The sequence below is a fragment of the Haemorhous mexicanus genome, chromosome 18 (assembly GCF_027477595.1).
Source record: "Haemorhous mexicanus isolate bHaeMex1 chromosome 18, bHaeMex1.pri, whole genome shotgun sequence".
Taxonomy (NCBI): Eukaryota; Metazoa; Chordata; class Aves; order Passeriformes; family Fringillidae; genus Haemorhous; species Haemorhous mexicanus.
Genome location: NC_082358.1, coordinates 15,066,466 through 15,078,604, shown reverse-complemented (window position 1 = coordinate 15,078,604; position 12,139 = coordinate 15,066,466). Strand labels below are relative to the sequence as shown.

Genomic DNA, 12,139 nt, shown 5'->3' with positions numbered 1-12,139 from the left:
TAATGCATGAAGGGAAATAGGAAAGGAAGGAAAAGAGCAGAATGAGCTAAATGCTGCTATTGGAGTAGGAGTAAATAGACATGCACTGATAACTAGCAAACTAAGGCTGAAGGAAAATTAGAAGGCTCCCAACCAATTCAACAGCCTGATTCTAGAGCAGTCAAACATGGGAGCAACAGAGACCAAACTCTGGTGTAGGAATAAAACTGTTGGGGCAACAAAGCCAATTGTACAGCTTGGTATTTCTGAGAGGAGCCCTGAGTCAGCATCCCAAGCAGTCCTTTGTGGCCCCATCTTTCTGAAAGGTTCCCTTGGCTTTTTTAGCTCCTTTTGCATGGCAGACAAGCATTTCCCTTTCATGTCACTTGCAGGAATGTTTTGATTTCTGAGGCCAAAGAGGAAGGGGAGAGGTGGTGATGCAGTCCAGGGGCTAAGACATCAAACACTGGGCCAGCTGGGTTTCTATCCCCTCCTGCCCAGCCTCTCAGTCACTGACCTCTTGCCTGTTCCTTATCACTCTGCTTCCACACATTTTGGCTCAGCTAAAAATAGCTCCATGTTCCATCTCTCTGCTGGGTAGTGCTGCAGAGCCAGCCCCACTCCTCGTGTGGAACACAGTGCCCACCCTCCCAAGTGTTTGTTACTGGGTGTGTGTGTAATAGGCAAATGCTGTGAGTAAGCACAAGCAAAAGGAGTTGACCCTCAGCAGTGTGGTAAGGCTCCCTTGTGTGCTTTGAGAACATCTTGGGGACCTTTGAATGTCAAGAAAGTGACACCATTGACACAGGTTAAATTATCTCTGTGGGCCTAAAGATGCACACAGGTGGCACTACTGTAAATAACTAACATTAAACATAACTGTGATATTTTATCCTGTGAAAACAGGATAAAAATCTGAACTGTAGAATTATGGGGCAGTTTGGGCTGGGGAAGAGCTCAGGAGGCCATCTAGCCCAACTGCTTACTCACAGAGGGCCAGCTCAGATCACACTGAGTAGGAAGGGTCTGTGACAGGGCAGATGTGCCAGAGTGGGTCCCACTGATTGCCGAGGGATGTACAGGGCTGCATGCCCTCAGCAGCTCCTCAGCCAAGGCCTTTGGAATGTTCACTGTGATGCTCATGCAGGTCTCTGGGTTTCCCAGCCTGGTAAAAATTAATTTTGAATCTTGCTCTTAGAATCCTTGGTGGTCCTGTGATAATTATCAATGGCACCCTGCCAGAAGAGCCTGGAATGACAGCATGGTTGGGGTTGGGAGGCACCCTGGAGGCTCATCCAGAGCAAGCCCCTGCTCAAGCAGGAAGATGCTGCCAGGGGCCAGTCAGGTCAGTGCTATCACTGTTACAGAGCAGCCAGCCCAGCAGACCAGGATTAGTCACAGCAGAGATGAAACAAACCTGCCCAGCCTCCTTCCCTTTGCTCTCTCTGATGTTCACAGATAAACCCATGCGGGAGAAGCTGGAAAGAACTGAATGTCCTGTGGGAGCTCTTATCAAGACCAGGAGTGAGCAGCCAATAACCACTCAGCAAGTCACCTTCTAAGTTTAAAAAGCAGCCTGTTGTTTTAAGTGTTTTAGTCATCAACAAATTGGCTGGGGTGTTCTTTAGTCCCTCAGTTTCCCCTCTCCAGTCTCCCCCTGCTGGGATGAGCCAACTCTTTGTCCTTATGTATTTTATGGACAAGAGCAAAAATCTTTTACCATTTTTAGGATCTAAATTGTGTCACCTTGTTTGGAAGGCTGACATGTGTTTGTTCTATCATTGTTTGCTCTTCCTGCTTTGAACTGTAACCTCTGGGGACAGGGACTTTCTGTCATGCAGTATTTGCCCAGGAGCAGCAGAACCCTGCTCCTCTGAGCCTCCCTGGCACCCCCACAGACACTCCAAGCTACACAGGGTTTGTTTCTGAGGTTCTTCACCACTGAAACAGCCTCAGCTCCTGGCAGCCAGAGCCTGGCTGGAAAAGCCCACCACGATGGGGATGCAGGGTGTCTCAGGAGAGGTCTGTCTGTGGGACCAGGTCCCTTCCCTCTCCATCCCCCCGTGCACAAAGGTACAAGGGTACATTTCCCAATACAACCCAGCCACTTTTTCTTTCCACATTTGATTTTTTATGAAGAATAGGGCACATGATACACACGGTGTGGGTTGATTGAGGCATCTCCTAAAACATTTATTGAAAACTGCCAACCCCAGCCAAGCTGACCACAGCCAGCAGGGCAGCCCCTGCCCCAATGCCCTGCCGTGCCCGGTGTCAGCCCTGCTATTCCCAGGACAGCCCATATCGTCAGCAAGCACTGTCACCAATCATCTGTAATTCCAGAAGTACAGATGGTTTGCTTAGCTAGTACAGAACATGGAATTGGCTGGGACAGTAGGAGGTAAACACTGAGCAAACATTTCTACCCACAGCTCTTATCATGGTTAATTCTTTAGAGTCGCCTCTCATCAAGGCTGTGATCACTGATTGGGTTTTTACCTTGCCAGTTTGTGGCGTTCGGCTACAAGGTGATTGCAGGATCAACTCCTCCCGGGGAAAATGCCACCACTGCCCTCTCCTGTCCTTTCCTTGTCTCCCGTCTCCATTCCTGCTTCTCCCGGTTTTGTGAACTCTGCACCTACAATCTTCTGGTGCCTGTGACACAGAAGAATGCCCAGGAGATTTTTTGGTGCCCTCTTCTTTGTCCAGTTTCGAAGCCCTGGGGACAAGAACTGTCTGTGCCCCGTTTGTGGTGTGGCACAGAGCACAGAGGTCGTGCCAGGGGCTCTGACTGCCAAGGCAGAGGCAGCAGTGCCTGCCAGCTCCCAGCTCTGCAAGGGCAATGACACACAACTGGCAGCAGGAGGTTGGTGCTTCTTCTGGCATTTCACACAATTTCTACACTGAAAACCTCCTTAAAGCTCCTGGAAGGATTTTGGGCAAGCCTGTGTACTTTGGGGAGCAAGAAGATCATTCTGGGAGTGACAAGGTTTGGGCAGCATCCCTTCTCCCACTGATCCTTGAAGGTTTGGGTCTGTGCTGCATACTGAGTTTGTCTGAGAAATTAACTATTTACAAAACCTGTGGTAAATACTGATAGCACAAAAATCTGAAAATCACAGGCTGAATGTGCCACAAAAACAGAGGTCAGTGAGCATGAGAGACTGCAGGCACTGATCACAAACACAGCTCAGCACAAATACAGCTCATTCTGATTCCTTGCATGGACACAAGGTCCTGGCTGCACCAAACCTGGGGATCACATGTAAGACTGTGCCACAGGTACCACAGTGCATGTGCTGTGCCTGCCCAGAGGCTGCTCTGGGCAAGGAAAGCCCTAAAAGCACACAAGTCTCAGGCTCCAAACTCCACTGGAGAGCTGTTACACAGGGACAGACTACTGAATATTTAGGAAAATATCAATCAGCCATAATACAACCAGAGTTTCATTTTGTCATACCTAAAAAGGAGACCCTCAGCCTTTCAGTCCAGCCTTCCCCAAAATAGCTGGGAAACAGCAGGTTCCACATTCCATCTCCATGACACTGATGGTAAAACAAGATACAGGTGTGCAGAAGGTGTCCCTTCTGCCTGTGGGAGGCTGGGCAAAGCCATGCAGATGGTATTTCATGCTGGGACCAGCTGGAGGTCGGGACATGCCCTGAACATCCCCCACTGTAGGGAGGCATTTCACCTGGAAGCAGAAATGCAATGAAAACAAAGCTATTTCTGCTTATTCCCAATTCCATAAGCAGGAGCTCCTGAAGAGGGAAGAATGTCAAAAGTAATTTCTGAGCACGTGAGCACCAAAGCTCAGAGGACAGGCAGCCAAGAGAAGGCAGCTAAACTCCAAGTTATGTTTCTGGGATAGCAGAGCCCTTTGACACAGTCCTGAAAATGTTACCTGCTCTTAGCACTTGAGAAGCAAAGTGAAGGGGACAGAACAGTGACATCCTGAAACTCCCAGCCCTCCCAGCCCTTCAGCCTCCAGCCCAACAGAAGTTCCTCTGGAGTAGATTTATAGAGCCAAATGCTGAAAGACGTGTAAGGGAATATTATGGTCCTTTAATTTGTCCTGAATACAGAGGCTGTAATTCTTTTCAGGGCTAAACTAACACACATGTTCTCAAAATGGATCTAATTCCATTGTGATTGTTCAAAACCTGGTGAAGCCACCACTGTCCCTGATAAACAACTACAATGCTTAATTACTACTGGAAAGTTGTATATTATTTATTTAAAAGAGACATTTTTTTTACTTCTGCTTCTAGCATGAAACCTTGTCCTGTCTTTGTCTGCAAAACTGAAATGCCCCAACTATCTATCACATGACTTTGACTGCAAAGATCTACCCAGGGTGTAATTTCTAAAATCCTTCCTTTGAGATGAATTTCGCTTCCAAAGTTTGTTTACCAGCTACTGGATTGTTTTTGTCATTTCAATCCCCTTTGGAATTATTGCATCCTGGTTTGAAAGTGGACACCAGAACAAGACATTGTATCTAACTAAGACCATTCCTAACATGGAATCATTTTCATTCTTCTGGAGGTCTAATGGCTTTGTGGCCCATGAACAACCGTGTAACTTCAAGGGACAGCCTGGCTCTGCAGCCACTCCTGTTTCCTGATGCTGGGTGTTGAAATGATGTTGTTTTGGGGGGTTTCTTTGTTGGCTTTTTTCTTTCTTTTCTTCTCAGATTTTTTTTTGTGAGCTATGAAAAGAAGCTCTTCATGAAAAGTTAGAGGAGAACAATCTCCCCTGGCCTTCCTCCAGTTCCTGGAGGTAAAAGCATGACAAGCAGCTTTATTCCATAAAACTGACAAATAATCTCTGCCAGATTTTTCCCAGTTAGGACCTATCGGTCTGTACAATGAAACCCTTTATTTGCCATAAACAAAGTCCAATTATACCTCCCTAGGAAAAGGAGGAGCAGGTGCTTCCACAGCAGACCATGAGCACGGGTGAGGTGGAAGGGCTGTGGGTTTAACTTAACCCCTTGCATCCTGCCCTCGTGCTGCACTGAGGATGCCTTGGCCCTGGATAACTGACCACAGAGACACGGAGGAGCTTTGGTGGTCCCAGCACCCAGAACCAGAGAATACCCAAACATTCCTAGCCAAGGATTCTCCAACAGCTTCTGGCACCATTTACAGGCAATAAATCCCCATGCAAAGCACAGCTGGAGACAGCACTGGGGCAGGTGCAAGGTTCTGCTCCTCCAGGCACCACCAATATTTGCACATATTTGACTCCCTGCTGCCTTAGGGGAGGATGAACCCTCAGGGATGGACTCTCCACCCTCACAGTGGAACATGACAGTTCTGGTGCCATGGGAAAACCAGGGAAATGGGATTCAGAAAGTGGCCAGGCTCAGGGCCTGTCCTGAAAAGCACCTCCTCTCTGTGTTACCTAAAACACAGCACTGGATTGGGCCAAGAGGGAATTCCCCATGCCTGAACATTATATTCCGAGGTTTATTTATTAAACACAGAGTATCTAGAGAGCTTTACATCATAGCTGTTGTTTTAATGTCCAATAGTTCCACTGTGAAATTATTTTTTATTAAGATACAGAGCCACACAACTTTTAGGGACTCTCTTCTGTCACAGAATGTGATTCACAATCTATCCATACAGGCCATGATTCATTTGGGCTGGTTTTTATTATTATGAGTCTTATTTTAGCCACTTGGCTGTCCTTAATCCATTTGGCTTTGATTTGCCTGCAAAACTCATCCATGGGATAACTATAACCTGTCCCATAAAGCACCCATTGATCCTCGTGTTGGGGGGCTGGTTTTTATTTCAGCTGATTGAAAAATTACTGTGCATTTTTTCTCCTTTTGTATTTTCTATTTGACACATTAGGGAAGTAAGCATTGTGCTGCATGTGCTTTTAGATCAAAACTCTTTTTCTCATTTATATTGAGAAGGAAGGTCTCTTCACTGGAAGTGGAACGTGCTCAGTGCTCCTGAGGTGCAAGGCCACGGGCTGGCATCACCCCCCAGCATTGCCTGGGTCCCTCTGGCACTGCAGATTTGCGTGCTAGCCCTCTGCAGCTGGAACCACACATCTGGGAGCCACAATTAGAACCAGAAGTGGAGCGAGTTGCAGCTTCCCAGCTATGTAGCCAGAGTTTCCAAAGTGGCAGGATGTTGTGGTATCTCCCTGAAAGCTGTCCTCACCTTGCCGATGAGTTACAGTTCCTGTAATTTTTGGCCACTTGGCATCACAGGATCCCATGATGTCAAACAGTTTCACCAAGAGAATCACAGTGGGATAACTCATCTTGGCTTGTGGGGACTAAGAAAAAGCTTGCTAATCACTGGTTTACAGCGTGCATGTCAAAACATCTACTACAGCTGGGATTTGTGTGACTGAGCTTCTCCCTAGCTAGAAACTAAATATAGATTTAAATGCACTGGGTAAGGTACTGAGCCAAGGTAAAAGTGTCCTGACTCAAAAATGGCAATGGAATGGGAAACATACTGCTGTTCCCACTGATCCAGCTGGGTTTCTGTTCCTACTGGGCCAGTGAAAGGAATAGTAAAAGAGAAGTGGTGAGATGCAGGCTGCTCATGTATTGCTTATAGCCTCATGGCAAGAGTTTGCACACATTATAAAGACTACAGGAGTTGGCATTCTTTTGTTCTTTGGGTTTTTTGGGTTTTTTTGTTTCTTTTTGTTTCATTGTTTGGTTGTTTGATTGTTCTTTAATGATAAAAACTAGAAGAGGAAAGGGAAACAATAAAGTGTATATTTAATTTTTCACTTGTCCTAGCAAGGGTCTAACAGTCTGGTGCACCTGGTTCAGAGCCTGGCTGCCCAGGGCAGTTTGTTATAAAAACTGGACTGTAGAGCAGCTTCTGTAACCACCACCCTGCTGTAACCAGTGAGAATGGGGCTGCTCTGTGTGACACCTCCTCGGGCTCTGGGCACCAGGAAAGAGCTGCAGCAGCCCCGGCTGCCTCTGTCCTTCCAGCTGCAGGAAGGGATGCCTGAACTGGAACAGGAATGGAACACCTCAATAGTTCCATCACTCTGACAGCCTGCTTAGGAGCTGCAGCCTTTTCCACCAGGGCTTTGAGGCCTGGCCCAGCTGCCAGGCTAAGCCAACTGCAGGATCCCAGCTCTTACAGTCTCAGCCTCTCAGCTTTCCCATTTTTGCTGGTCTGGGGAGGAACAGGTTGGTCTGGCAGCTCACCTGCAGGGTGGGAGCTGCCCAGGGCAGCCTGAGCCTCCTTCCAGCCCTGAGCACAGCTGCAGAGGCTCTGGCCTCTCCAGCCCAGCTTTGGAGCTCAGGCAGGTGATTGTCTGTGCTCAGTTCTGAGTGGGGAGGAACCTGCTGAGGACAGCTCCAGCTGGGACTCGCTGCCACCAGAGCACAGCAAGCTCCAGGCTCTGAGGCTTTGCTGCTCTTTGGTGCTGGCAGCCCCACAGCCACGGGCAGAGAAGAAGCCAGGGGAGTTTGTCCCAAACAAACCAAGGTCTGCAGTACAGCACACGTATCTTCCCTTTCCTTTCCCTGACTAACCAAGCTCACACTTCATGAGGTTTCCCACTCTGGCCAAAGCAAGGTGTTTATGCCATGGGTGTTCTCATTCTGTACAGAACAATGGCCAGACCATCAGGACTGAAGTGCTGGATGTCCCTTCTCGACATGACGTGGACATTGCAGAGTGTCATGGAACAGCTTGTGAAAATTCCTACAGAGTTCCCAATGAAAACAGAATTTACAAAGAGTCTTCTTGCTCTCAAGCACTCCAGGCAAGAGTATGGCATTATTCAGAGAGGAAACATACCCACAAACCAGACAAAGGACACTGGCTTTAATCCTGCTCATGCCATAAACACCCAGTGGAACTTCAGAGAGATCATTTAAATCTCATTTTTATTCAGTTTGCTATGGATTTCTGTGACAGCCAGTATCTGTTTGATTTGTCACTAGTTTGTGTGTTGTTTGCCTTTAAAAAACAAGTGACTGGGTCTGAAGAAATCCTGTGGAGGGAGTGAGAAATTGCTTCTCCCCTTGAGGAGCAACTGGGGCTGCTTGGGACAGAAGCTTCCAGGGCAGAAGAAAGAAGATGCCAGACAAATGGAGAGACAGGCACAGCAAGGAGCCTGAGAGGGACGATTGAGCAAGCACCAGGCTCAGAGGTGATGGGAACACAGAGGAGGAGCTGCTGCCCAGGCTTGGGCAGGGGAACTTGTTTATAAATTCTTTTATTTCTATTCTGTCTTAGCTAATTTGGAGTTTTCTTCATTGAAAAGGTTAAGCATTTTCATTTCTATTCTAACACGGCTTGGCTGTTTTGGATTGGTTTTGTTCTGGCTAGTCTGGGTCACTTGGTAACAAGTTCAAAAAAGTTGCCACATTTCAGAGAGTAACTCCAAGGATTCCTTGGTGCTTTGGGGATGTCTGAGTCCTGCAGATGGAAGAGCCTGACTCCTCTGGCCTCGGCCTCTTGCTGGCAGGAGTGCAGACTCAGAATGCTGCTCCTTCTAAGAAGTATTAGCTTGTATCATGATAAGAGTCTTCACTTTTCATTTCTTCTCTCTGGAACTGTTGGGTTTTGGTGCTGGTTTCAATTACTGAGATGACATGAAAAAGCTGCAATGAATTTCTGACAGAGCTGAGTGGAAGTGAGGGTCTGGGCTTTTCAAAGCCTTCCCTCCCTGCTCTGCTCTCCCTGGCTCTTGGAGCTGCCTGAGAGGCTGGCACTGAAATGGCCTGCAGCATCCAGCCACGGCTGTCTTTTTTCCCTCAGTGACACAGGGCATCATGTAGAAGGACCCACCATCATTTTACAATCCAGACCAAAAAATGAAGCATTTGAAGAGCAGATCTCCAGCTGATGTTAACAAGTGGCTGCGGGCACTGAGGAGAAGCAGCTCCTGTTCAGAGGGATGGAACTAAATCCTGGGAGATGATTCAGCTCTCCTTTTGCAGCTGCTGTGTCAGATCACATGTCCAGGCTCCCTGGTGGCCCTATGGGTTATTCCTTGTACAATTTCTGGAGCAGTTTTCCTTGGTTCTACATTGTTATACAGAGATTTACCACAGCTTTCTTGCAGGACACAGTCTGACACAGTCTAGTTTATGCCACAGCTAAGTAATGAAAGTAACTCAAAGTTCACATTACACTTACAAGAAAAGCCCATTGTGTTCCTCTCTCATCTGATATATAAGTCCTGTTACAAAGTTTTTCAGGTGCCTTTTTAAAGGCTGGCCACTGTGAATGCAATGAAGCACTGTGAAAGGCCAGCAGGTTAGAGGCTGCACAGAGAGCTGCCACAGTTGGTTGAAAATTGCTCAGTTTTCAAAAAAGAAAGTCTGGTTTTTCCTGCCAAACACATTTCCTCCTCTAGCTTCCTATGGAACTCCTGTAAGCTCTTAGCTTTATAAAGTTCTTTTTTCCAGCATATAGAAGTATTAGGGTGAACTTGCTAGAACAGCCAGGGCTTATCTTGCCAATCAGTATGAATACAGCATCAAAAATTCTAGCAAAATGCAAAACCAGCACACTCCTCAAATCTGCAAATATTTTTACAACATGAGAAGGAAAATCAGAGTGGAACTTCCAAAGAAATGCCCTGAGGAGAATTCAGCTGAATCCTTCCCTATCTTCACAAGAATCTTATCATGGCATTCACTACATTCCAGGTTTTTACACCACAAATGACCTGAGCTGATATTTGGAATATTTGACTCTCTATTTAGCAGCAGCCCTATTAAGTGTAGCAGTGCCAACAGATATGGCACCTGTGCAGAGCACTGAGAGGGCACAAATGCACAGACACAGCAGCTGTTGATGATCAATACCAAACTCTCCACAGAAATATGCTTCACCCCTTGCTTTCTGATTAAAGATCTCTTGGATCCCTTATTCTCTTATTCAAGATGGAAGCAAAAATCAAACCCACCTTGATAAATCGAAAAATGAGCATTGGATAAAATTGGAGCAATTTCTGTTTGTTCTTTAATTTTTCTCAAGCACCTTTAAACATGGGGCTGTTCCCCTTACTCAAAAGGGAGTGCTGGGAGTGCCTGACAGGTGCTTTTGCCTGCTGCTCCTTCTTGCCTGCCAGCGTTCCCTGGGAGCCTCCCACCCACATCCTCCCCGCCAGCAGGTGCTTCAGAAAGGTGTGTCTGAGTCCCTGCCCCTGCAGGATTCCGTGCAGCTCTGGAGAGGGAAATCCCCCAGCGCAGGGAGCAGCCCCTGCTGTCAGCACAGCAGTTGGGCTCTCAGGGCTCTGGTGTCTAACACTTTCACACAGTCATTAACTCTTTTGCTTCCTCCTTGCATGAAATCTAAGTGTTACTGTGAACAGTAAAACACCACAGGAAAGTGTGCTAGCCCAGATACAAAGATTTTAATTTCAGGTGGCATTGTTTCCCCTGACTACAGGCTGTTGTTACCTGGTTCACCTTTCACTTCTAATTCAGAATTCCATTTCCCCTGCAGTTTAACAGGCTGAGTCTTTGGGCTCCTCCACAGTAAACCTTTCAGAAAAACTGTTTTGTGGTTTAGATTAGGGGAGCAACAAACCAGGAGGAAACAAACAGACCTGTATAAGGGGACAGCACACATTTGATACATGTATAATGTACCACATCATAAATGGAGGTCACAGGCCAGTCTTGGATCAGGAGACATTTCATTAGGTACAAACAGGAAGAGATTTTCTGTCTCAAAAAAGTTCCTGACATAAAGCACAACATCCAGCATCTGGTCTCTGTGTGGCCCACGTGGACAATTCATCCTTGGGCTGGGAATTTCTGTGGCACTGGCAGACTCCTCCTGCCAGGTGATTTCCCAGGTGCTGCCAGAGCTCAGCTGGAGGGTGTGTGTGTTCTCTGCCAGCCCACTGTGGTCCAGTGCTCTGTAAACACAAATTGGGCACTCCAGACACATCACCTGCTTCCTAAGGTGCTCCCTCCTGAGCACAGGGACTGCCATAGGGTGGGAAACTTGTGGGCCAGAGCCTGGCTCTGCCAGCAGAGTAAGGACACAGCTGTTTCAGCAGGACCTGCTGAGCTTTAGCTCCTGGTGAGCTGAGAGAGGGCTCTGGCTCAGCACGGGGCCATCTGAGGGAGCACTGCCCACAGTGAGGGCAAGGAGAAAAAGGAGCCACCCTCTGCTCTGCAGCTGCTAAGAAGTCTGAAAAGGAGACATCCAGTTTTGCCTTACATAAAAACACCCTTACATCTGAGATTTTGGCTTTTTTGTTTTTTCCCTAAATATCTGGACCAACATGTCCATTCAGAGATGAAATCTCAGTCCTGGAATTTCAGGTGATGCAAACACAGCCAACCTGTGGGAAAAGGAGGCTGCGTGAGAGGAGTGAAACCAGCAGGATTGGAGCAGGAGCCTCCCGTGTGACTGCACAACCATGGTGCCACCAGGGAGTGGAGGGGACCAGCAGGGCACCCTTCTGGAGAAGGGACGTGGGGCAGGCTCCATCCAGAGCCACTCTGCTCCCAGCCAAGAGGAGCAGCAGGAACTTGCCCTTGTGCTTCATCCATCCCAGCTGAGGGCAGGAATGAACGGATTGTACAGCACAGGGAAGATAAACACCAGGAGCAAACATTGCCCCCTCGACTCTGTCCCTCTCTGTCAACTAACAGGTTCCATGAAATGCTTCAGTCAGCATGTCACCAAAATAAACAGGCATTGAGGCTAGAGCCTGATCCAACAGGATTTAGAGCAGTAAGCAGTCATTACCACCCTTCTGTGGCAGATCAGGACAATACCTTTCATTCTGGAAATATTTCAGATCAAAAACTCAAAGCTGATCCTCAACATTGCTGCAGTAAAGTCAATGGAACTAAACCACAGGACTGGGGGAAAATCTGGCCACAGCCAAGCTACAGCTGAATAAGATTGTTTTTCTCTACAAGCTATGAGAAGACTGAGATCACTATCTTTTCCTAATAGAAAGAAACAATAGCTAAGGATCCACTTGCCAAATGAAACACACAAACTGATGAGCTATTCTGTGGAGGTGGAACAGACCTTCATGTCTGATCTCTGACCTTCACTTTCACTGCCTTCATGTCATGAAGTGCTGCTTCTTCCATGAAAAATAAATATGTTTATATAACCCCTCATGTGTGTGAGACAGTCATATGGGCACACCTCTGCTCCAGCTCCAGAGC

The 12,139-nt window shown here is 47.3% G+C and overlaps 1 long non-coding RNA gene across 1 annotated transcript in view; it reads right to left on the bottom strand.

Moving 5' to 3' along the window:
• LOC132335738 (uncharacterized) overlaps positions 1-12,139 on the bottom strand; it is a 117,108-nt gene that overhangs the window by 74,844 nt on the left and 30,125 nt on the right. The gene's annotated exons all lie outside the window — the stretch shown is intronic.